Here is a 23,157-nt window from a genome sequence, read left to right on the forward strand (position 1 = left end):
TGGTTTTATAATATATACAATGAATCATTGCAGTACTGTGTATACCTTGCAGTATGTGGACAAATAGGTACACTTAGAACTAAATATTCTTTTCCTTTTGATTTTCGGTTGGTTTCCCCTTCCTTTTTTTTTTTTTTTTTTTTTTTAGCTGTCATGGTTGAAACGTCAGATATGACCACTAGAACCAGCAGCGTGCCTGCAGTATGAAGATGAGGAAGAAGGTGGCACAACAGGCTCCTAAAGTTGTTAGTTATGCTGTGAAGTGGAAAAATAAGGGGAATTATGTTGGTTTCAGTATTTCCTTGTCTTAACAAATGTTATTCACCAGCCTGGTTTTGGCTGAATTAGTTTTTTACAGTAGTGTGCAGTTGATATTTAAAAACATGTGTAAGTTCCAAACTGAGTTTGAAACAGTGGACCACATACAAGTTGTTTGTGGGATTAAAATAGCACAGCAGACAGTTTAAATATACAGTTTACATTTAAAGCTTTCTCAACACAATAAAATGTAGGAGAGAAACCTGTGTAATGTGAATTAATCAATCTTGCAGTTTGCTTAAAATAAATAAATTGAGAATATATGTCTCCAAATATATTGAAAGATTCTGTAAGTATTGGTTGAACTTCTGTATGCACAGTGCGAGAGAGCAGGATATATTCATACAAACAATTGGGCAGCAGGAGAATGTTAAATTTTAATTTAAATACATAAGTGAAAGGATCACGATACTTCTGAGGATGGATTGGTCTAGCAGTGTTTCCATTTTCAGTTATTTTTCACCTTTTAAAGGTAGCCATACTTTGGAAAGCTGGAAAACAGTCTTTCGGTGGCCTGCTGCCAGATGGTAGTCTTAATATTTCACTTACTTGCAGTACAACTTTCTTCATCTTTCAATGTAGTCTTCATGCTTTATTTCTTTACCTCTTCTTTCAAGTTATTTCTTCTTCCGTACTTCAGTAATTTTGAATTATTGGCTTCTTAGTCATTAATATACTGTACTATGAAGCTGGTATAAATTCAGACTGCTTCCCGTCAGCACTACATTTGTGGCCATTATTAGATTAAGAGCTTTTTCTGCTTCTGAGCCCACACTCTCACTTTTTAATGAGTGAGATATTCACTCATTAACCATATATTCACACCAACAATACTCACACAGTTCAGAGTACCCTATGTATTCATTCTGGCATCCTGTATAGTGACTTCCATACGTAAACAGTCAGTTTTGTCTTTGCAAGACTAGCTGGGTCCTTGTAAGGCTAGTATTGTCTGATACAGTATTTCTGGAGACGGTGAATACAACACAGCTCTGAGGCTTTTATTGCCTTATATAATACTTCCAAGCCCATGCCCTCAAAGGAATCTTGGGTTTTATTGCCTTGGACAGGATTCCGGGACCCCATGCATGCTAAGGACAGAGCTGGCATGGAGAGGGAGTAGAAGCGGGGTGTAATATTTTGGTAAAAAGTCCAAACAGTGCTTCTGCAGCTTGGTGACAGTCCAGCCAAGGAATTTGCATTCCCCAAGGTCGTTCGCTGGTCCAGGTCACTTGTCTGGAGAAGAGGTCATGCTCTGCTGCCTGCCTGACAACCATGCTCATGTAAGTCTTTGCAAGCCCAGATGTTAGGTGTAGCCCAGTCTTGGTGAATTACTTGGCTTGCTGTTTTAGGACCCAGATAATTGTACTGCTGATCTGTATGTTTTCCTGTACTGTTATTTAGACATAAACTGTTTATCCCTGAAGCTGTTGGCTCTGGTGTCTGTTACCATATAGTAAACCTATAACTTGTCAGAGTTACAGTTAAGCCCTTACTCTCTGATGTCAGAGGAGGGATATGGTACAGTGCATCATGACCAGGCATGACCCTGTAATGGGTGCCTTAATTGATTATTTTAGGACCTTGCCCAGCCTGCAGGGTCAGATTCTACTTTGAGAGTAAGCCAGAGAGGCAGAAACTTAAAGGGAGCATTACCCTGCTTGTATCTGTTAGTTCATTGCTTTATGGGTACTGAGCAGCATTTGAAAGCTGCTCAAGTTGGCTCCCTGGGAGAAGAACTGGCCAGCATCCAACAGGACACTAGGGCTGCCGTAAAGGAGAAAACTCTAGCATCTGCCTGTGTTAAAATCTGTCAGGATAATGTGGAGAAACTGGAGCAATGTGTGTTGCCCCATGTAGCAGTATTTGTTTGGGAAATACTTGGCCATCATCTGGAAGCTGTGGAAAAGGGAATTCCTTTATATCGAGACCTAGAAGACTGGGATGATACTTCGTCTGATTCAAATTTGGACAATGCTGTGTCAGAGTCCTCCCTTCCTGAAGTCTTACTAATCTGATCAGTTGTTAAAACAGAGCATGATGCTACTGGAGGTAAGACAGGTGCCTCTGCATGCTCTTTCATGAGGACAGACCTACCGAAACTAAATGGGTGCTATCACAAATCTGTTATTGTGGATTATTTAACATATACTTAACATTATATTAACATGCAAATATGTTACATGATAGAGGGGACACAATTTCAGTTTCGGAAAGCCTGGAGACTTGCTTTGGAGTCTGGGATCCAACTATAACTTCTAGCAGGAAGTGCAGACACTGTTTTCCAGGCAGCTCTAGCATATTTTCAGAGAAGCACGCTGAGATGACTGAGAACCCCTGGCTAGCCCCTGGGCATCACTAGACCGATTATCAGTCTTGCTTTAAAAGTAGCCCCTGTGGCAGAGGAAGACCTGTGTGGACATTGTCCCATGTGGCCCACTGGTGCCCACTGATCAAAAAGAGTCCTGGTCCACTCAGAGCCCATTTGCAGTCAATAGGCGCTGGCCTCACAGGCACAGCACCCACCTGCACGTGATCCCAGCTCTTGCTACCTTTTGGTAGTTTCTAGGAACTAAAGAAAGTTTGTTACATATGTATATTTGTTAAGTACTTTGATTGTTAAGTATGTAGTAGCCTAAAATTTCTTATTTGTTGCAACTATTTCTTTCAATATTTGGGTTTGGTTTTTTTTTTTTCATTTTTTTTGCCACTATTAAACTGGTATAATTTCTGCTCCGTCATCACAACATCTACAAAGACATTTCCTCCAGTGCTTTTGGGTTAAATTTGTAATCTGGAATTTTTTTCAGCTTCCATTTCAAATGCTTCTTGATACTGACTGTTGTCAATATTAAATCGTAGCTCATACATGGTAGGCCAATTTCTGTAGGTTGTGGTTGGATCAGTTCATAGTTACCCCCAGGTGTTTTGTCTTTAAAGTGAATTAGAGTTGTTTCTGCAGCTACTTTTTTTTTTTTTTTTTTTTCTTCATATGGAGCAAAGTGATTGTTTCAAAACAGCCACTTTCTAGATGTATTCTGTCATGGCCTTTACTATTTGAATAATATTAGCAGTTTGACTGCTTTACTCCAGATCTTTTTACTCACAGTGTTTTCTTCCCCGTAGATTGTGCTGAACTGTTTTCAGCCATCATTGCTCCTGTCTTTGTTGCATCGTCTAGCAGGAACTACAGTGCAGAAAGTAGGTGTTGCTGCTCTGGATTAAAAGTTTTATTTTTTGTTACAATTCTTTTGGCAGACGTTGAAAGGATGTCACCTAAATGAAAGTATTAGTTGGGATTTAAAGACAAATCAGTTGTCAGGAAAAAGCAGACTGAGGGAATACCTTGCATCAAATTAGAGAAAAAAAAGTTAGTCCCAGAAATACTAAAAAAAGCATGGCACATAATTGAATCAGGCAATTCAGAAAGGAGGCTGTATGTTATTCATGTGAAGTCCAGAAGGAGTTTTAAAGCTAATTTCATACCATGTGGGTGTGAAATTGCTATTTTTTTTTTTTTTTTTTTTGTCCTGTGTTGTATAGTGCACAGCTCTGAGATTGACAGCCAGATCTTGTAACTTTGCATGTGTGAGTGGCTATATTGCACTTGGTACTGTTGATGTATGGGTAGAGGTTTTAACCTGAGGCTCTTAAATAATGTACCGCTTTGTTCTGTGTATAGGGAATATCTGGTGAAGCCTAGCAGCAGTCAAAGAAGATTAAGAAACAAAATACAATTGTCAAAATTGCTCCTATATGAGGGTGTTCTGGACACACAGAAACTGAGAATGAAACTGTGTGATGTGTGTAAAATAGATTAGTACTTTCTGCTCTTCTGAAACATCTTAATAACTTTTTCAAAAGCAAGCTAGGCAGAAAAGGATAATATCTCTGTTGGCTGACAAGCTTGCTGTGTATTATGTCGAAATAAGAGCACAAACCTTCACTTCTTGATTGTTTTCATGGTTTTATTCAGCTTAACTCTTTTCATACTCATACTTTTGTGTTACTTTAAGTACAGTTAGTAATGAAGAACTCTGTCTTGCAATTTGGCAAGGGTAGCAGTTCAGTGGCTGCTGCTTTCAGCCCTAAAACTATACTAAATGAGGTGTCATCACGGTAAGAGAATTACTGTGCTCTATCCACAGCTTTTATGTGAAAGAGGGATCTACCTTTTATTCTAGGACAGGTCTATGGACCTGATGAGAAGTCAGTCTAGGAAGCAGATAAAAGAGAAAAAGGCCACAGGACACCTGGCAAGCAGGCTGTGAAGCTTCCAAGAGAATCATGAACTGATACTCTAGCTTATTCTGCTAGTTACTTACGCTGGTTGAATTGGAGTTATTAAAGTAATGTATATGTGGTGTATACATATGTATATGTATATAAAGTAATATAATGTGTGAATTTCTCCAGGTCTTCCATTCTCAGAGGCACTGTGCAGATACGTTACAAAGGACTGTGTCCTAGCTTGGACACTGGGGGACTGCAGCAAGCATATTTATATTGCTCTTTAGTCTGACGTTGAGGTATAGTTTGGCTCCTTTGTTCTGCTTTCATTCCTCTTTAAGAGGATGAGGTCAGAAAGTAGTTAAAAGCCATGCCATGGCACCTGGGAGGTACACAGAGTCTGCTATTTTGTTTCCAAATACACAAGTTCTAATACTGCAGAAAATGTGTTTTTTTGTCAGAATTGAAACTTGGTGAGAAGGTACCAGTTCTCATTTGAAAATCAGGACAATTTGGACTGAAGTCAGAGATCACAGGCACCCTGTTTTAACAATCCTAGAAAAGGAAATACTGCTGGAAATGGGACTAAGAGACCCTTTACCTTCCTAGACATAAGTCAATAAGTGGTAGAGCTCATGCATACTGAGTTTTGTTTTAATCTATGGTGCTCCACTCAGTAATGAATCAAACCAACAACAGACACTATCAAGCTTTGGTAAATGTGGACACAAGAGTTATAGGAAGCATTCATGGACTGAAAGGTCACACCACTCTGTGTAAGATTGAAGAAAAGAAGGGTAAATAAAGTAGCTCTGTTATACTCCTATAAACATCAATACTGCATGTTTTTGAGATGACTCTGAACATGTCAAAGCTAGTGAATTGCTTCTAATAAATGTGGTGAGACACCAGATGAGTAGGGGTGAAAGTGGAAGAAGCATTCACCTTGCAGGAATATAAGCACTGGTATTAGGAGAATAGGACTCTGAAGATGCTTCTGTGTGAAGCTAGGTGGTGCAGTTGGTTAGCATATGGGCTCTTACGTGCTGCGACTATTTTAAAAAAACCGCTAGATTTATTAGCAGGTGCACATGAAATGGCCTCTCCTCAGGAAAAGCAGTGAATTATGGTAAGGAATTTGAGTAGTAGCCTGTTGCATTATATCTGAAACCAATCCATGAATTTTCTCTCTAAAGAGGAAAAGAACAAGAAGTACTATTGGGAGGTAGGTATTAAAAGGATATGTCTTAAAGTTGTTTAAATACCTACACCTTCCCCCCCTGCCATGGAAAAGACAGCATGAGACAAGGGAAATAAGGATTTGTTAGTTATTAAAGACTTTAAATAACACTTTTCTTGTGTAAACATTACTTCTGGGGAACACTACTTACCTGCAAGAAATGGTGGACATGAGGATGGTTTTTGTAAGTCAGGTCAGCTCAGGACAGGGTTCAGGATGCAGCTTCTAGACCAGATGTGGCTTTTCTCTGTGATCTTGTAAAACTTGATAAAGTTTTTAATTTCCTTGCATATTCCCAGCTCTTAGTGAGATGTTCATCCGCAATGCTTACTGAAATACTGTGAATAAAAATGGTTTAAGATTTGTTTATTAGTTCTTGGTCCCTCAGCCATGGAAATTGTGACTCCCTGCCCAACTGAAGAGCAGACATCAATAGGCTTCTCTGTAACACCCTGAGCACTGCTCCTTGGTATTTCTGTTGTAGAGTGCTAGCAACAGAGTTTTCTAGAGCAGTTTTGGTTTACTCTGCTTGAGCTGTATACTTAGGAGCCATCTCTTAAAGAGCTTAGGAGCAGGCAATGGCAAAAGTGAAGCAAGTCGGACAGGAGGCGAGCTGGGATGAGCAGGGGTCTTTTCGAACATAGGTGGAAAAAAGAAAGTGTACGGATGTTGGAACCAAGGGCAGGCCTGGGAGGTCCAGAAAAATGGCATAGCCAAAGCTTGGTTAGGCAAACTGGCCAGCATTTTGAAGGGCAAAAAAAAGTGCATTTTTAAATACGTTAACAGCTAAAGGATGATCAGAGATAACATTGGTCTGTTGCTTGACTAGGTCTGTCACTGCACAAGTAGGGATGTAGAAAAAGTAGGAAAATTTAATGCCTTCTTCATACCTGTCTTTGACACCAGTGATGAACTCGGGGAAACCCAGAGCCCTGTGAGTGGGTGATAAAATCCCAGCCAACCCTGAAACTGTTTAAGACTTGCTGGGTGTGCATGGATCTATGGGTGCTGAAAGAGCTGGTCGATGTTATCTCAGGACCTCTCTCCATTATTTTTCAATGGTCTTCAAAGTCTGGAGAGGTCCCAGTTGGCTGGAACCTGGCAAATGTCACAATTAAAAGGTAAGAAGGAGGACCCTAGTAATTACAGGCCTGTCAGTCTCACTGCAGGCACTGCAGTGCCCATTGAAGTTATGGAGAATGTTATTCTGGGAGAGGCTGAAAAACACTTGAGAGGAAGTGAGATCATTGGCCAACATGGGTTCATGAGTGGAAAGTCCTGCTGAAACAACCTAATTTCCTTTTATGACAAGGTCACCCAACTAGTTGATCAAGGGATGTGGGGATTTCTTTTTTTTATTTTAGCAAAACTTTTGATATTGTCTCTCATAGTATCCTTTTGAACAAAATGTCCAGCATAGAGCTGGGACAAGTCTATTATACAGTGGGTGAGCAATTGGCAGATGAGTCAGGCTGAAAGGCTTATAGTAAATGGGTGATATTAGGCTGGTGGCCGGTCACCAGTGGCCAATGCTCTTTGATGTTTTTATAAATTATTTGGATGCAGGAATCGAATGTACATTAAGTTCTCTGAAGATACTAAACTAGGGGGAGTTGTGGACTCCCTCGAGGGTAGAGAGGCCTTACAGAGATATTGGGGTAGACAAGGAAGCTAAAAAGTTACCAACGGTATGAGATTTAACAGCAAGTACTGTATTCTTCACCTGGAGTGGGGTCATCCTGGTTATATGTATTTGAGGACAAAAAGCTGGAGACCAGCCCCACAGAAAGAGATCTGGGCTCTTGGGTATGAGTCGACAGTATGGCCCAGAAACCAAACAGTGCAGTCATGCCCTGGAGTGCATGAAGAACAGCATGGAGCCAGTCGAGGGAGGCCATTGCCCCACTCTGCACTGCACTGGTGCTGTTTTGGGTGCTTCAGTATAGGGACATTGAGTGTGTCCACAGGAGGGGAACTGAGATGGTGAAAGGCCACGAGGGCAAGACTTAGGAGGAGTGGCTGAGGCCACTTGGTTTGGAGAAGAGAAGGCAGAGGGTGACCTCATGGCAGTCTACAGCTTCCTCACGGAGGACAGTGAAGGGGGAGGTGCTGATCTCCTCTGTCTGGTGACCAGTGACAGGACATGAGGAAATGGAATGAAGCTGAGCCAGGGGAAGTTTGGTTGGACATCAGGAAAAGGTTCTTCAGTGAGAGGGTGGTCAGTCACTGGAACGGGCTCTCTGAGGAAGTGCTCATGGCACCAAGACGGCCAGAGTTCAAGGAGTGCCTGGACAATGCTGTTAGCCATGGTTTAGTGTTAGGTAGTCCTGCTAGGAGCAGGGTGTTGAACTTGAGGATCCTTACAGATCTTTTCCAGGTTGGGAAAGATAAGATCAGTTCTGTGTTCATTGGAAGCATGTCTGCATTTCTGCTCTGCTATAAATAGGCAGAAGAGAGACAAGAAATTTCAGTAGTATTTTATTTGCTTGAGACTGCAATACTGTGTGCTGACACTATTTGCAGTAATATTAAAACAAGATGTTAAAAAATTGCACAACTCTGAAGGCTACAGACCAAAGATGTTTCTTTTTGAGCCTTAATTCTGCCACAGCATCATTAGAAAGTCAGGTTAGACCTAAAACAGTCTACTGTAGGACCTGGTGTAGTCACTAAAGAGGCTACCAAGAATATGAATGGCTCACTGTATCATAAAAAAAGGGAAAAAATATCTAAAGATTTAAGAGAAAATGGAGCTTTAAGCATTAAAGGAAACAAAAAAAAGTTGTTTAAAAAAATACATTTTAATCTCGAATCCGGAGCTAAATACTTATTTACACCAAGTAGTGCTGTTTAAAATCCATTCCCGTCTGTTTTTCCTTGGGATAAATTTATTACTACTTTAACACTCGAACTCTTTATTACTGTCCTGGTTTTGGCTGGGATAGACTTAATTTCTTCCCAGTGTGTTTTGGCTTTATTATGCTGATCACACACCAATATTTTAGTTGTTGTTCAGTAGCACTTTTCAGTCTCTCATGCTCTGCCAGTGTGGAGGGACATAGGAAGCCAGGAGGGAACAGAGACAGGACACCCGACCCAAACTAGCCAAAGGGGTAGTCCATACTACAGCATGTCATGCCCAGTGTATAAATCGTGGGGAGTTACCCAGAAGGAACCGATTGCTGCTTGGGTCGAGCTGACCCAAGCCAGTGGGTAGTGAGCAATTTTATTGCGCATCACTTGACTGTCTTGGGTTTTATTCCTCTCAGTCTTTTTATTTCTTTTAATTAGTATTTTTAGCATTATTGTTATTATATTTTACTTCAGTTATTAAACTGTTCTTATCTCAACCCACAGGTTTTGCTTTTTCCGATTCTCCTCATCCCACTAAGATGCAGAGGAAGGGAAGGAGTGTCTGTGTGTCCCCTTAGTTTGCCAGTTGTGGTTAAAGCATGAACCTTAAAAATTAGTGAAAATAATCTAAAAGAACCCTACTTGGGCAGCGATGAAATTCTTGGTCTATTATTACTTCTCTCTCTCAATCAAAGTGCAATCCTCTCAGAAACAGGCCTTCCAAGAGGAGGCCATACCCTGCAGGTTCTGCTCTAAACCACTGTCTGGTTGAGTGAGCAGAGACATGGAAAGTCAAAGGCAGTTTTTAGCTATACTTCAACCATTGTCTCTCAAAATCCACCACAGGAAAACTGTCTCAGTAGGAGTATCTTCTGTTGATTTTCTTTAACAGAGGGGTTTGTGTGAGTTAGTTGTTGAGAATGCTGGAAGCAAAAAATGGGGAGTATCCTATTTCAAAGGGACAAAATAACAAAAGAGCTCCCCAGATCAAAAAAAGGAAAAAGATGCATCTACTTAGTAGAAAATGCCAATATAGTTTTAATTGAATGTGTACAAAATATCTGTAAGTAAAAGAAAAACAAATTACCCGTTAGTGCCTGACCCCAAATTTTGCAGTAAATACTAAATATATAAATTTTTAGTTAGTTTTTAACATAACTGAGAATGCAAAAGAGAAGAGACTGTGTAGTTAATTTATTAAATAAAAATAAAAAATCAACTGAGCCCTTTTTTGACACATCGTATGAAATATTTCTGAACTTTGTACACAAATGAAGATATATTGGTTCTCCACTACTGTAGTCTTGCCAGGACTGCTCATAACTGCTTTGTTATTTTGGCTCACACATGAACTATATTTAATGTGAGCCACAAGTACGACAGCTAATAGTGTGCATTTTATGGAATTATTGGTAAGTTTGTTTTCCAGCTGTAGAATATGCCTATGAATTGTGAAAGCTCAGAAAGGTTCAGCCTTTCTCTGTTGCTGGATTTTGGGTGTGGTTGTGTTCACAAAGTAAACAGTTTCTGTTATTCAAGCTTTTCTCTGCAGGTGGAGAAAACAGCTACTACATGAGGAATTAAAACGCCAACTGAATGTTAGATTTCTGACTCGCACTCTTCCCCAGCTGCTTCTGAAAAACGATTCCTGTCATCAAGTATAATCACAAAGTGGCAGCTGCAGAGCAGTAATTAATAAAAACCTAGGATGGAGGGAAACACCAGTGCTGTTTCTGACTGGCATTTCAGAAACCTTCTCATTCCCTGAATTGGGATGGGAGAGAAACAGCAGCTCACTACATGGAGAATGTTTTTTGGCATTTATTTTTAAAAAAGCTTTGCTGTTACTATTATTTGTGCTAATTTGTCTCCATCGCTTCTTTATCTTTGCTAACGTGATTTTTATCTTGATCTGACTGCAGGAATATGGTGAGAAGGGTTTCCCTGTGAAGTAGGAGTTGAGGATGGTACTTTTCCCTATGATTTTGCTGAAATGCATCAGCTTTAATATTGAAATCAGAGGAATTGGTATCCTTCTTAAAAATATGCACCGTATACACTCTAAGCCAGGAGACTAAGCTTATGCTGGAAATGTAGTTTGGTTGTCAAAAATTAAGGTGCTTGTCCTGTTCCCTCTGATAGCCGCTGACTCCTTGCATGGGCTCAAAGTGGTTGTTTGTGTTTATTAATATGTCATTGTAAGCAGGGTTACAATGACCCTTTTTCCCTAAGAGATAATTTTCTGTCTTTGTAAGAGTAGAAGGTGGAATGTGTCTTTTCCCAGGCCCGAAACTGGCTTGATGTATTGGAGGAATTAAAACCTTGTGAAGAGTTTTTAGCTTCTGAATATTCCCATTGCAGAATGTACTCTGTGCTTGGCATAAACTGCAGATACAGTGGACTCGTGTCTTTCTCTAACCTTCAGCCTTTTTTTGTCCTTGTGCCATCAAAGACAAAGCTATATGAGGCATTGTATAACGAAACAATAGATAATAGCTTTGTACGGATCTGGCCTGAGATGGCTTTGCAGTGAATTGTTCTGCAGTGTGCTGGAGCATTGTCTCAGTGGCCTGTGGGGCAATTAGAATGTACCTATTTACTGCTTAAAGGAAATGGAAATGTTGAGCTTTGGTTTGCATTTAGAGATGGAAAAAAGTATTGAGTGGCAGAGAGAGAACAAAATAGTATCTGTGAATTTGGAGGCATTATCAGGAGGATCCCTGTCACCTGTACTTGCTATAAGGTTAGGTGAACACAAATATAGCATGGAGGTAAGCTCCATCTCCGTGCTGGAGAGCTGGGCAGTTTGATGGCTATTTTGCTCTTGGGCTCTGCTGTTGTTTGGAAGAAGGAATGTTACCAGGAGCCTTGAAGTTACTAACTTTGACATCTATCTGTTAGTCTGTAATCAAGTGATATAGACTAAAGGACTCTGTGCTTCCTTACCTGTGGATTCCCAGATGCTCCTAGATGTGCAGGATGGCACGATCTATAGCAATGAAGTTTGCGACACATTCAGCGACCCAGGATTAGTAGATAAAATGGAGGCTTAATTACTGACTTTTTAATGCACAAAATATCCAGAGATATGCTTCAAAGTAATAAGGCTGGTGAATAAGATTTTTCTGGATAAGGCGGTTCAGGTTTCTTTTAAATTAATTTACAATTGATTTATAATAATTAACTTTGGAAAACTGACTTTAAAGTTAAAGGGCAGGAGAAGTCAAAAAAATAATTCACTGTACTAAATGAATTAGAACATAACTACAATTTACTTTTAGGTCAGTACTTTGTTTAACCTGACTAATACAGTATCATCACAGGATAAGGCTTTGTCTAATTACCTTAATGTTAAAATAAAACTATTATGTAGCATGTTGCTGGACAACCTCTGCAATTTCTAACTACTATTTTTTGAGGGGAAATAATATTTAGTTGGAGCGCATTTATTTGTAGTCTTAGAATCAAGTGTTACTCAGTCTCTTCAAGAATATCTTTGATGGGCCCTAGCAGTGATGCATGTTAGTGGTCTTAAGTCATTTCCTTAAAGTTTTTTTAACTTTAGAAAAGGTACAAATTTTATTTTTGTTCAGTGTAATTAATATTGGCTACTTAATTATTAGAGATGCTTCTTAAGTACATAAAACTGAGTTACTGATCTGCATCAAAATCACAGTGAAAAGATAGTAATCTTGCAAGCAACAGGAAGGTACTAAGTGGAATTAATGTCATCTTTGAGAATTTAAGAATAAAGCCAGTTATCACAGCTTTGATTTCATTCTCTTTTAACTGATGTCTACGGCAAAACAAGTGTTGGTACGTTCAGAAACTTTCTTAATAGAGCATTCAAATTGCTCCTCATTTCATATCCTGATTTGTTTCTTGCTAACTTCTGCTGCCATTATTTTTAAACACAGTAATATATCCTAATTTACCTGTAAGGATTACACCTGGCAGCTGTAGCTTCTTTATCATAGCCTTTTTTCCTACATTTTCATTAGAAAATATATGTTTGGAAAAAAGTCTTGCTAGTCAGTTTGATTTAATCTGATAAATTATTTGTTATGTAACAATTTAACTGGAGAAGGAAAGTGTATGCAAATAAATATATTTTCTATGGCAGGCAGGAAGTTAGCATGATTACTGTGAAGACTTTGGGAAGCTTGGTGATATCTGATCTTGCATTTTCAAAGCTAGCTTTTAAAAATCTGCGTGAAGCCTGAAAGGAGTGAAGGAAGTGATGAGCTTGATGGTTACTGATGGTTATGCTAAGTTTATTTTTTGATTAATGTATTTGCTCTGTCTTATGCTTCCCTGATCTCTAAACAGGTACAAAATGTTCTTCAAAACCAGAACAGGATGGCCTTATCCCTTAAATAACAGGATAGCTGTTGTTTGTATCACCAGGAATAGTAGTGTTCAAGGGAACATGGACTTTCAAAAGAATCAGCTCTGCCTCATTTTCAAAGAGTTATTAGAAAAAGTTCAATTTTATCACAATTACTATCTTTTCAGTTGTCTCCCAAAATTTTGGTAAGAAGAGGAGGATTTGTGTGTACCATGTCTTGCTCTTTGCCTGTGTATTAAAAAGGAGCCGAAAAGACATGCTCAGTTCGTTTTAATTTAGCAGTTGTGGCTTACATTACGGCCATTACAAGGGAATACAGAGCACATCTGTGCTGAAGTAAGTGAATTTTGTGCTGTCTATCTGCTCTTTCACATGTGCTTCTCGGTAGCTTGCTTCTCTTTTTCCAGCAGATTTTCTTTAGACTGGAAAGTGTTACATCTGCAAAGTTTTTTGTCTTTTGAATTTTCATAATATATTTGAGGGAGAGAAGAAAAACACTAGAAGCAACAAAATAGTACAGGAAACTGCTGGGTTGTCAGAAATTTTAACATATGAGCAACAGATTTTGGACTAAACAGTCGGGGAGAGAAAGAAATAGTCTGCCCAGTCCACAGCAATCTGTCTAGAAGTTCCTACACATCTTTTAGGAACTTCGCATGTGCCAAATACTACCACAGAAATTTTTCCACCCAGAATCTGTTCCTAAGAATTGCAAGCCAAAATTAATATATGGGCTGTCATTACCAGAAAATAGCACTTCTCCTTCTGCTGGTAAAAAATTAAGGGCAGTAGACAACAATATTTAAGGACTTACAGAGAAACATTGTTAACCACCAACCATACAAAAAGAAAGTAAGTTTCTGAATAGCAGACAATAGAGAAGGGTGTAGGAAAGGCCTTGGGAGAGCAATGAAGAAAGCAAGATAATAGTGACTTCAAATTTTCATTTGATGAACTTCTAAATTCTACATTTGTCCATTTGAAATGTCATGACTTCTCCAGCTCACCATCTTAGCACCACTGAGTGTCCTGTTGATTAGTCCTAATATGGAGCTGGCTCCTATGTAAAAATCAAATGACATCATTTTAGTTTGCTGTTAACCAGGTTGTTGATATATTCACAATGGTATCCAAGCACCTAAAATTTAGTTTTAAATTCTAATTTGCTCTGGTTTTGATTTCCTCAGCTAACTCTAATTCAGTCTAAGTTCTGTATTACCCAGCAGGCAGTAGGTAAAAGTGATGGCAGGAGACAGTGAAGGCCTTTAATCTGGGAGAGATATGGCCTACTTGCATAATGACAAGTGTTGTGGAGAAAAATGTAAATAAAATCAGAGTGGAAAACTTTACCTAAAACTTCTAAAATCTCTTATTGCTATAGTTTTGTTGGAGATCTGGAATGGGGAGAACTATATGTTTTTACAGAATTGAAAAGTGGCTGTTGTGCTGCCCTCCATAGGTATATCATATAATGAAGTCCTGTAGAGTTTTCACATTCAGATAATGACATGGTATTGATGCTAGTGAGGGTTCCTTCCACACTGAAGTACTCCTGTGATATTGACACTATTAAACTGTATCACTCTTATTTTCTGCACTTCCACGAAGAGCTGGCCAGTCAGGCAGTGGTAGATGGAGCAATGATGAAGCAGTTCTTGCAGGGTGCTCTCCAATCCTGAGGCTTTGCTCTGCAATAAAAACTGATCAAAGTCAGTATGTATGAACTGTGGATTACACCTTCCAGAATAAACTTTATGAAATAGTCATGCTGGATAATCTCCCTGGCCTCTGCTCTTGTAGGTGGAACCTAAAAGATTTTCTTCGTCTTCTTAAATTTATTTGCAAAACATTCATTATCTGTGTGTTCTGCTGTTTATTTATAGGCAAGAAAAACAAACGCCAGGACTAAATTACATCTCTTTTTTCGTACAGGTAGTAAATGATATCAATCTCTTTTTCAGCTGGGTTTTACTTCAGAAGTTTTAAAAGCTCTATCTCGCTGAGTTGTAAGTTGTAACTGGTTCATGTTCTGTTTTACTTGCTCTTTGTCAGTTATTGCTGTTACCAAAGCTGGCTTACATTTCTATCTAGTGTTTTAACTTCATGACATAATTGTAAAATTTGGAATCAATCTGAATTAAAAAATATAGATGTATGATTGGACATATTAAGGTTCTTGTCTGTATAGTAGTCAAAGTGTGGAGTCAGATTTTAACCTTGTCATTTTATTGGCATTATTTCTTTTCTCTTACTTCTTACTAATTATTAGTGATCTGCATGTTCCCATCTGTGGCTTTCCCTGCAGCTTCAATTTAAATTACATTAGGAACGAAGCCGGGAAGAGGTGTGGCCATGGTAAGTGGCTGCAGTGGTTTTGCCGAATGAGACAACAATAAAGCAAAGCCAAATATTTGTTCCTGCCTGAGTGTATGTGCTTAGATGTGGAGATGTGTGGCAGTTTTTTACCATCATCTTAAAGGAACGTCAAAAGAGAAAAGGACCACATGATTTTCTTTCTTTCTCTAGCTGAGAAACGATGCTCTTTAGTGCAGCAGGATGGGTGGGACATGGTATGATTCCAGAAGCTTGCTGATGATCTTTAGTGGCTGCATCAATATTGGGTTACTGGCTCCATCCACCTTTCCCAGGAAAAGGAAAGGGCAAGGAAAGGGAACTGACCTGCAGGAGATGATAATGGCTGCTGCAGGAATTCACAAGTTTTTTGGCAGTGGGAAGAAAGTTTTTTTCTCAAAACAGGTGAAAATTATGAAAAGAATGTTTATTTGGCTCAATCTCTGTGACACATAAATATTTTGCCAAAACATAAGCTTTCAGCTCTCTTTGGGCTTCCAGCACCCTGTAGTAAAACCAGATTAAGCTGGCAGGTGAGAGCACAGCCCTCATCTTGGAATACTGCCACGGACGAAATGGTGGTACATCAGGAATGCTTTCCCTGATGTCTCTCTGAGAGAGTTTCCAATTCAAGTGATTCTGTATTTAAGAATCTGTAGCTTAATTGGCAGTTCTTGTGAAAACTCAGGATGTGTAAGTCATTAAATGTAAATGACAATAACTGAATTAGGAAAGAAATCAGAAATATTTAGTAAGATATCACAAACTTTTTTCTAAATATAAGATACAATTTCTATGGGAAACTGAAAACACTTTTTTTCGTATGTAGGATAATAAACTAATTTCATGTTTTACAACCGACCTTTGCACACAACTCAAAAATTCTTATAAATTGAAATAAGAGTATTGATATAGTCAATGACTTAACTTTTTGATATGGTGATTCCCTCTCTCTGCCCCTGTTCTTTATGTCTGCAAAAGTGAAATCTATTCAAGGATTCAGAGTGGCGTGAACAGTATCATGGAGAAAGAGCCAATGGATAAGGGGTTGCCTGGGAAAACCTCACTGCACAGAGATTCTAATTTTTCTGCATTATGCACATGCAGGTGCAAAAACCTTTTGTAAAATCAATGAAGTGAAGGTGAAATAATATTTCCCAGATTGTCAAGAGAATCTAATCCTAGTTTCTTGGGTTTTTTGTCATTTCTGACAGGGAGGGGAGTTTTGGAAAATACTTGTGGCTATAGAAATTCTGCTTGAGAAAGCAGCACATGTATGGTGAATTCTGCCTGCCAGTGGCAAAAACCCACCAGCTCTCAGTAAGGCTGCTACCCTTATTCTTAACAATAGGTTTGTTCTAGACACTGTCTTCCTAATAAAGTTTTTTTTAATGAATGCATAAAAAATGGCCAGTATGAAGTTTTCATAGTAACGCTTAGACCATTCTACTAGTCATTCGGACCTCAATGGAAGTGAATTACCTTTATTAAGTCTTTTGCCCTAGTTAATTCCCTGCAAACCTTTGAAAAAGAACTGCCTAAGAAGCCATTTATAATGATCAGGTATTGTGTTTTTCTTTAGGCTCACGAAACTCAAAAAGAGGTTGAATGTTTGCAAATATAATAGTTCATTGTAAAAGTCAGGACTAAACCATGACTTCATGAAAATTTTACTGCTGACCTGACATTGAATTTCTTACAAAATGCAAAATATGTAGATTGTGGAGTTTTTGTAAAGACCTTTCTCATTATGCTGTAGTCATTCTTTCAAAAGGCTGAAATGCTTAGGTTTAATTTCATCATGAAGCAGATATGCTGTATTTCTTTGAGGTCGTACTTCAAATCAAAGCATCTAGTGATTTCAATAAATTGCTCATATGTGAGAAGTACACATATGAATTCATTAAAGACTCTGACATTATTAAAGATCAGTACATAAAAATAGCACTAGATCTAGTAATTGCAAGTGTTGTCTGTCATTTGAAACCGAACAGCTGTGTCAGTAAGGAACCAGGGTACCCAGTCCTCTCCAGATACGGGCAATGTTCATTCCGGAATTCTAGCTACAACATGGCCAATTACAATTAGCTGCAATATTTTTGCTACATAGGACTGAAATTCTGAAGAAATAGAGAAGAAATAAGCTTGAGGATCAATGGACACAGAAGTTGGCTACCTCCCCGGAATATTTTGATTTTATTTGATTTGATGGTTGCTTAGCTTAGTGAAAAAGAACATTACACCCTCAAGTAAATATTACTGCAATTATTTCTACTCCAGCTAGGTTTGTGGTCAGCAGAAAATATGCCAGATAAATATACTTGTTTCTAAATTATTTATCTTGTACAAGGAAAGATCTCTTATTTTTTTTTTCCCCTTTTTCTAAGTAATGCAATCTGAATTAATGGATACATAAGCCATAAAGCCATAACGATACTTTTAGCGTAGCATTAATAGTGTTGCTCTATTGTGTATAAATCAGAATGCGTGTCTTTCTGTAAGAAATATTCTATGCACTCACGAAATCTGTCATTAAACCTTCTGAAAACACAGCTACGGTCCTGCTTTTAATGTTCTTTAAAAGAAAATTATACTTATAAAATGATGTTTATAGAAGTTTTTTTGTTCGTGAGAACTTAAAATTTATTCAGCTCTCCTTTGAAAGGTTATAAAAATGCTGTAAGTCCAATATTTATTTTACCTAACAGTGCAATCCTTAAGAAAATGAGGAAAAACCTACCACAGATCATTTACCCCACATACTTCTCATTTTTTTATAAATCTGAAATATATGTGCTATATGTATATGTATAACTACAGTTAGACATATAATAAACCCACTTCCACAGATTTTAACAGCTAATTATAATTTTGTACAACCAAAAATTAATAGTATGAATAACAATATATCAATAACAATAAAAATATTTCAATAACATTGAAGACAATGTAGCATATATTTCTTTTGCTAGCACCTACCTCAAAAAAAAAACCAGAGCATGTGCCTCTTCAGCTTATTTATGACTGGGAATATTTGTCAATTGTAGGAATATTCAGCAAATACTGTAGCCCTTGTAATCTAATTATCATAATTACGCTGATAAAAGGACAACTAATTGTCAGTTTACAACATGTTCTAAATCTATTTCTGTCCATCTGAATAACAGTAATTTGATTTTTCTCACTAGTTATATTTTCTAGACTTTTATAACTACTAACATTGTTTTCTAGAGTTTCTGTGTTAAATCATACCCTTCAGCATAGGAAAATGATTGCTTGATACCTCATGCATATTTGACCCTGCTTATACACCTAGAATGTTTTTTAACACTTTCTTCTGTCCTGCTGTTTCATGTAATTTCATAGTTCCCATCTACATTTAAATTTTGCATTCATCCTTTTGAATTAATTGATGTGTTTCTAGTTCTAGCTTCCATTCTAGTTCTAGCTTCAGACTGCTGAATGCCAGCAGTCTGAAGAGATTTCTCAAAATCCTAAGCTTTGAGAAATAGAGTTCAATTTCTTCTCTAATACTGCATGTGCAGTACACACTTACTTTCTTGTGGACAAAGAAGGAAACATTTTAATCTTAAGTAACAGTAGTGAAAGAGTGCATCCAATTACTTATTAAAATGGCTCTAGGAGACAAAATGAATGGTGAAATTGGAAAGGTAGGTAAATGCAGAATCTACTGAAGTCACGCCCATTTCCTCACACAATCCCTGGAGCAATTCCTTATTCATGAGTCAGCACCAGCCTGAGCGCTTTGGCTAACTGTGAATTGCAATGATTTGTCTTTAAATGTAGAAATTATGAGGGGAGGAGTTTCGACATTTTCTTAGAATTTTCTCTCCTCATCCACCCTTTTGGAGCTTCTCCTCCCTTTCAGTATGGGAACATGGTGTTTCACATGGTTTTCCATTTTGTCTGTCTGTGCTGTTGCATCTTTGATATCCCATGATAGCATTATTTATCTAGAAATGGAGAGCCCACCTTGAGCTTTTCAGGTTCAGACTTTCACTCTCCGCTTCATCATTTATTTTTAGTAGATAAAAAAGCAATCACCGTGGGAGGAATTAACATCCACAGTTGTTAGATCTGGAGTTGCTTAGTAGGGCTAAGTCTGATTGTTCTCTGAACGGAGACACAAGAAGCTCAGAGTGTTTTCAGTGGGCTCAAACATTATCTCAAGGCTTCGTCTGAAAAAGATTTATGTTTATGGCAGCGAACTATGCAGTAGACCCGATGGGTAACCTGTGGCCAGACCATGGTGTCACAAGTCTTTTACAGTCACTCTAGTCATTGTACTATGCTTTCTTTAATTTTCAAACTTAGCTTGATTGCTTGCTGAAGCCAAGTGCCAGTTCGTCATGGAGTGACAAGAAGGATAACACTGGTGTACACATGAGGGGACATATTTTTGCTCCTAGAACTCTCAGTTAGAACCTCATAATTTAGCATTCATTTCTTTCAAATTTATTTAGACCAAAGAGAGGGCACTGTAGTAACACATTGCCTGTGAGTAAGTGCAGTAGTGTTCAAGAACTGAGCTTGCTATTTGTAACACAATTGCATCTACATGTTTTTTGTATGGTGATGACATCATATCAAGTGAGTCATTTTTTTTCATTAAGTTAATGTTTCATTTCTTAAATTGTGCTTGCAGCAATTTAAAAAAAGTTTTTCTGCAAGGCTGTGTTGATAGTGTTATCAAAAAACCAATCTTTTCACATAAGCAAGCTCATTTGCCTCCTTTCCATTTCTATCATGAAATTAATGAGGACTATTTTTAACTTAGAAAACAATAAGGTTATACTTGTGAGACAGAAAGGCAGATAAAATATTAGGGGCAGCCTCGGTGTCATTCGTAAAATTTATGAAATTGCAGTATCCCTGGGAATCTAGAGGAGCATAAAATACTGAACAGCCAATATAGAGTTCCCCACTGCAGTCGAAAGCAAATCTGTAAATAGAAGAGTATAACCCTCTAACAAGAGAACAAGAAATTCCCTCTTTCCTATTGACTGATTGCTAATAAGGATACCAATTGGTGATAGGTCGGGAGAAGAAAGAAAAAAAACAGACTGCAGAGTTCTCTACCAGATTATACAGATGACAGTTCTTGCTGGTTTATTTAGGTGCACTTTTCGTGGCCCTGAACAACAGTAAAATAATAAAAAACTTTTCTAGAATTTATCTTATTTGTGGAACTCTATGAGAAATAGGATGACAGTTTCTTTCCAAGGTAAGTCTTTTATCGTTACTAATGCAAGAAACCTCTGGGATATACAAAGCAGTGCCTCTGAAAGACGAATTTCATTGTGCAAATGTTTGGTCTTTTGCAGTGCAATTGGATGCTTCCTGTAACTGCAACATTGGATATCATGAATAAATCATTTTTCCTACTGCTTGTGAAATTGCAGTGATCCTTTCCATCCTTAAATCTTTGCTTTGCCATCTTTTCTCCCAGTCTCTCTCCTAACAATTATGTAGATTTTTGTCAAAAATTAGCATGAATTATATCACAGCTACCAGTAAAAGATTGACAATAAATAGAGGAGAGCACTCACATGTAGTTTATTATTTTGGTAGCTCATTGTAAATAATCATCATGCAAAAACCAGACATGCAAGCCTTACTACGAAGAGCACTTTTTCACAGTTGAACATCTGCTTCTAATGGTAGATCATTTTCCTATGTAGGCAGCAAAATTCTGTATCCAGAATGCAGCAGAAGTGACATGCTTGTTGGCGCCCATGGGTGCAAAACAAGAGTGGATATAGCAATCTCTATGCAAAATGTTCTATGATCAAACTGTTGATTTTTATTGTTTGGCTTTTTTATTTTGTGGCTCTTTTTGCTATTTTATTTCTACACTTAGTCATCTGCCCTCTGATAAACCCTAGTAAATCAGGGTTACCAAGGTTGCTATTTACAAACTGTGTCTCAAAACTTCTTACGGTTTACAAGTGAAAAGTGTTAAGGGAAAACACCAAGAATATTAGAATGGGTGATGACAGTTTACAGTGCTGTCCTACAGCTTAGTGTTGTGTTAAATCAATTACGGCCTGCGTCTAGGTTACGGTTTATGTTCACTACTTTGACTATACAGATTTGGGAACAAATTACTTCCAGCAGAGAACTGTGCTTAGCTATATGATATAATCGCATCATTATTATCAGCTCTAGTTTTGTCATCACTGAACTAGAAGCTTAATTTGGAGAGGGAGAGCATCTCCAAAGTTAGAGACTTTAGAAAAGTCAGACTTTACCTCCTCATTTCAGCCAAAACTGCAGCATCTGGTCTGCAGTAGATGGTAATCTACATGCCTACGGCACTTGGGGTTCCATCAGGGAAAATTAAGCTACACATCAGATGTGTCCTTATGGAAAATCTTCATTGTGTGGAGGCCATGAGGTCATTTTTGATGCATTCATGAACAGTCCTTGCTTAAGCCCAGCTAGTAAACTCGGAACCACGCTGCCACTCACTCACTCCCCGCCTTCTTCCTCCCCCTGCTCCCGGAAGGATGTGGAGGAGAATTAAAAGAATGTAACTCCCACGGGTTGAGATAGCAGCAGTCCAGTAACTAAGGTATAATACAAGGGGAGAGGATACAGTTACTCACCATCAGTCGACCGATACCCAGCCTGACCTGAGCAGTGCTCATGAACTTCCCCGACATGTCTTCACACCATTTATCATGATTTTTGCCGCTGCCGAAGTTCTGCACCACAGCTCGTACATGGAGTTACAGATCTTGTTTTGATTATAAAATATGATATATTATATAAAACAAAAACTATCTTGAGAGAACGCTGTTTCCAAACCCTTATGACTGGGAGAAGATCTAATAAATACGTAAACTAATCTGCTTAGTTTTGTGCACCACTGTATTTTTGTGGTAAAATTATTTGTATATAGTAGATGAAAGTATGGGGACTAATAAAAAAGCTAAAGGCTTGAAGCAATTATTTGTCGTGCACATTGCTATCTCACAAGTTTATAAAAGACAGTAATATTCAGGCAAAAATGAATGGTAAAGTGTTAAACTTGCAAATGCTCAACTCTGACTCTTAGAGGTTAAAAGACATTCATATTTTTAAGGTGATTTTCACATGTGTGGGGAAAACAAATAGAAAAGCATTATTTCATGGCGTTTTAACATTTATAACTCTTAATGTGTAAGAACCGAAAGTTCTAAATTAAATCAGTTTTCCCTTAATAAAGGTTCTTGCACACCTTGAATAGTTATATATATAGTGATAAAGTGCAGTGCCTTCATTCTTACTTTAAAAGAGCACCCTGCAGAGGACTACCTGTTAGGTAGCAGCTGCAATGTTTAAACTTTGTCTTCAGACATTTACAGGCTGCATTATTTCCTGCGTGCTCCTGAAGCCACAGATCTAATTTATTGACAGTTGTGACTTCAGAGGAAGCCGGTTCTAACCAGCTGTGTATTGCTGTGTTCAACAAACAGGAGAGCAGCTCAACTTGGTATTTTCCCTCAGCTTGTAAATAAAAATTGGGCAGAGTGAGCAAAATTTTTACTTTAAATGGCCTATTACACGTCGTCAAAGCACCCTTTGGTTAGTGGATATTAACAGGATATGTTGGACCTCAAGTGTTTTATACCCGCTTCGTCCCTATAGTCACAGTGTGGTAAGAAGTTCTGTTAAATGCTCAAGAGCATTTAAATGGCTCTAGAGCTCAGAAGTGCTTTTTATGTGCCCTGTATTTCTTGTCAGCATTCACTGTTGAATTAACGTTTCACCTTTCTTGCAGATATAACAAAGATGCTGCTTCCTCTATTAC

The 23,157-nt window shown here is 38.2% G+C and overlaps 1 protein-coding gene and 1 long non-coding RNA gene across 3 annotated transcripts in view; one reads left to right on the plus strand and one right to left on the minus strand.

Moving 5' to 3' along the window:
• YTHDC2 (YTH domain containing 2) overlaps positions 1-1,744 on the plus strand; it is a 32,994-nt gene extending 31,250 nt beyond the window's left edge. For both annotated transcript variants that reach the window (XM_030469719.1, XM_030469720.1), the window contains exon 30: positions 149-1,744. The gene's annotated coding sequence lies outside the window, so the exon portion shown is untranslated. The remainder of the gene's footprint in view (positions 1-148) is intronic.
• The window catches only part of LOC115600582, an 85,596-nt gene continuing 63,114 nt past the window's right edge, over positions 676-23,157 (minus strand). The window contains exon 3 of the long non-coding RNA XR_003989054.1: positions 676-14,677. This is a non-coding gene — a long non-coding RNA (uncharacterized LOC115600582). The remainder of the gene's footprint in view (positions 14,678-23,157) is intronic.

Source organism: Strigops habroptila, chromosome Z (genome assembly GCF_004027225.2).
Source record: "Strigops habroptila isolate Jane chromosome Z, bStrHab1.2.pri, whole genome shotgun sequence".
In the NCBI taxonomy this organism is placed as follows: domain Eukaryota; kingdom Metazoa; phylum Chordata; class Aves; order Psittaciformes; family Psittacidae; genus Strigops; species Strigops habroptila.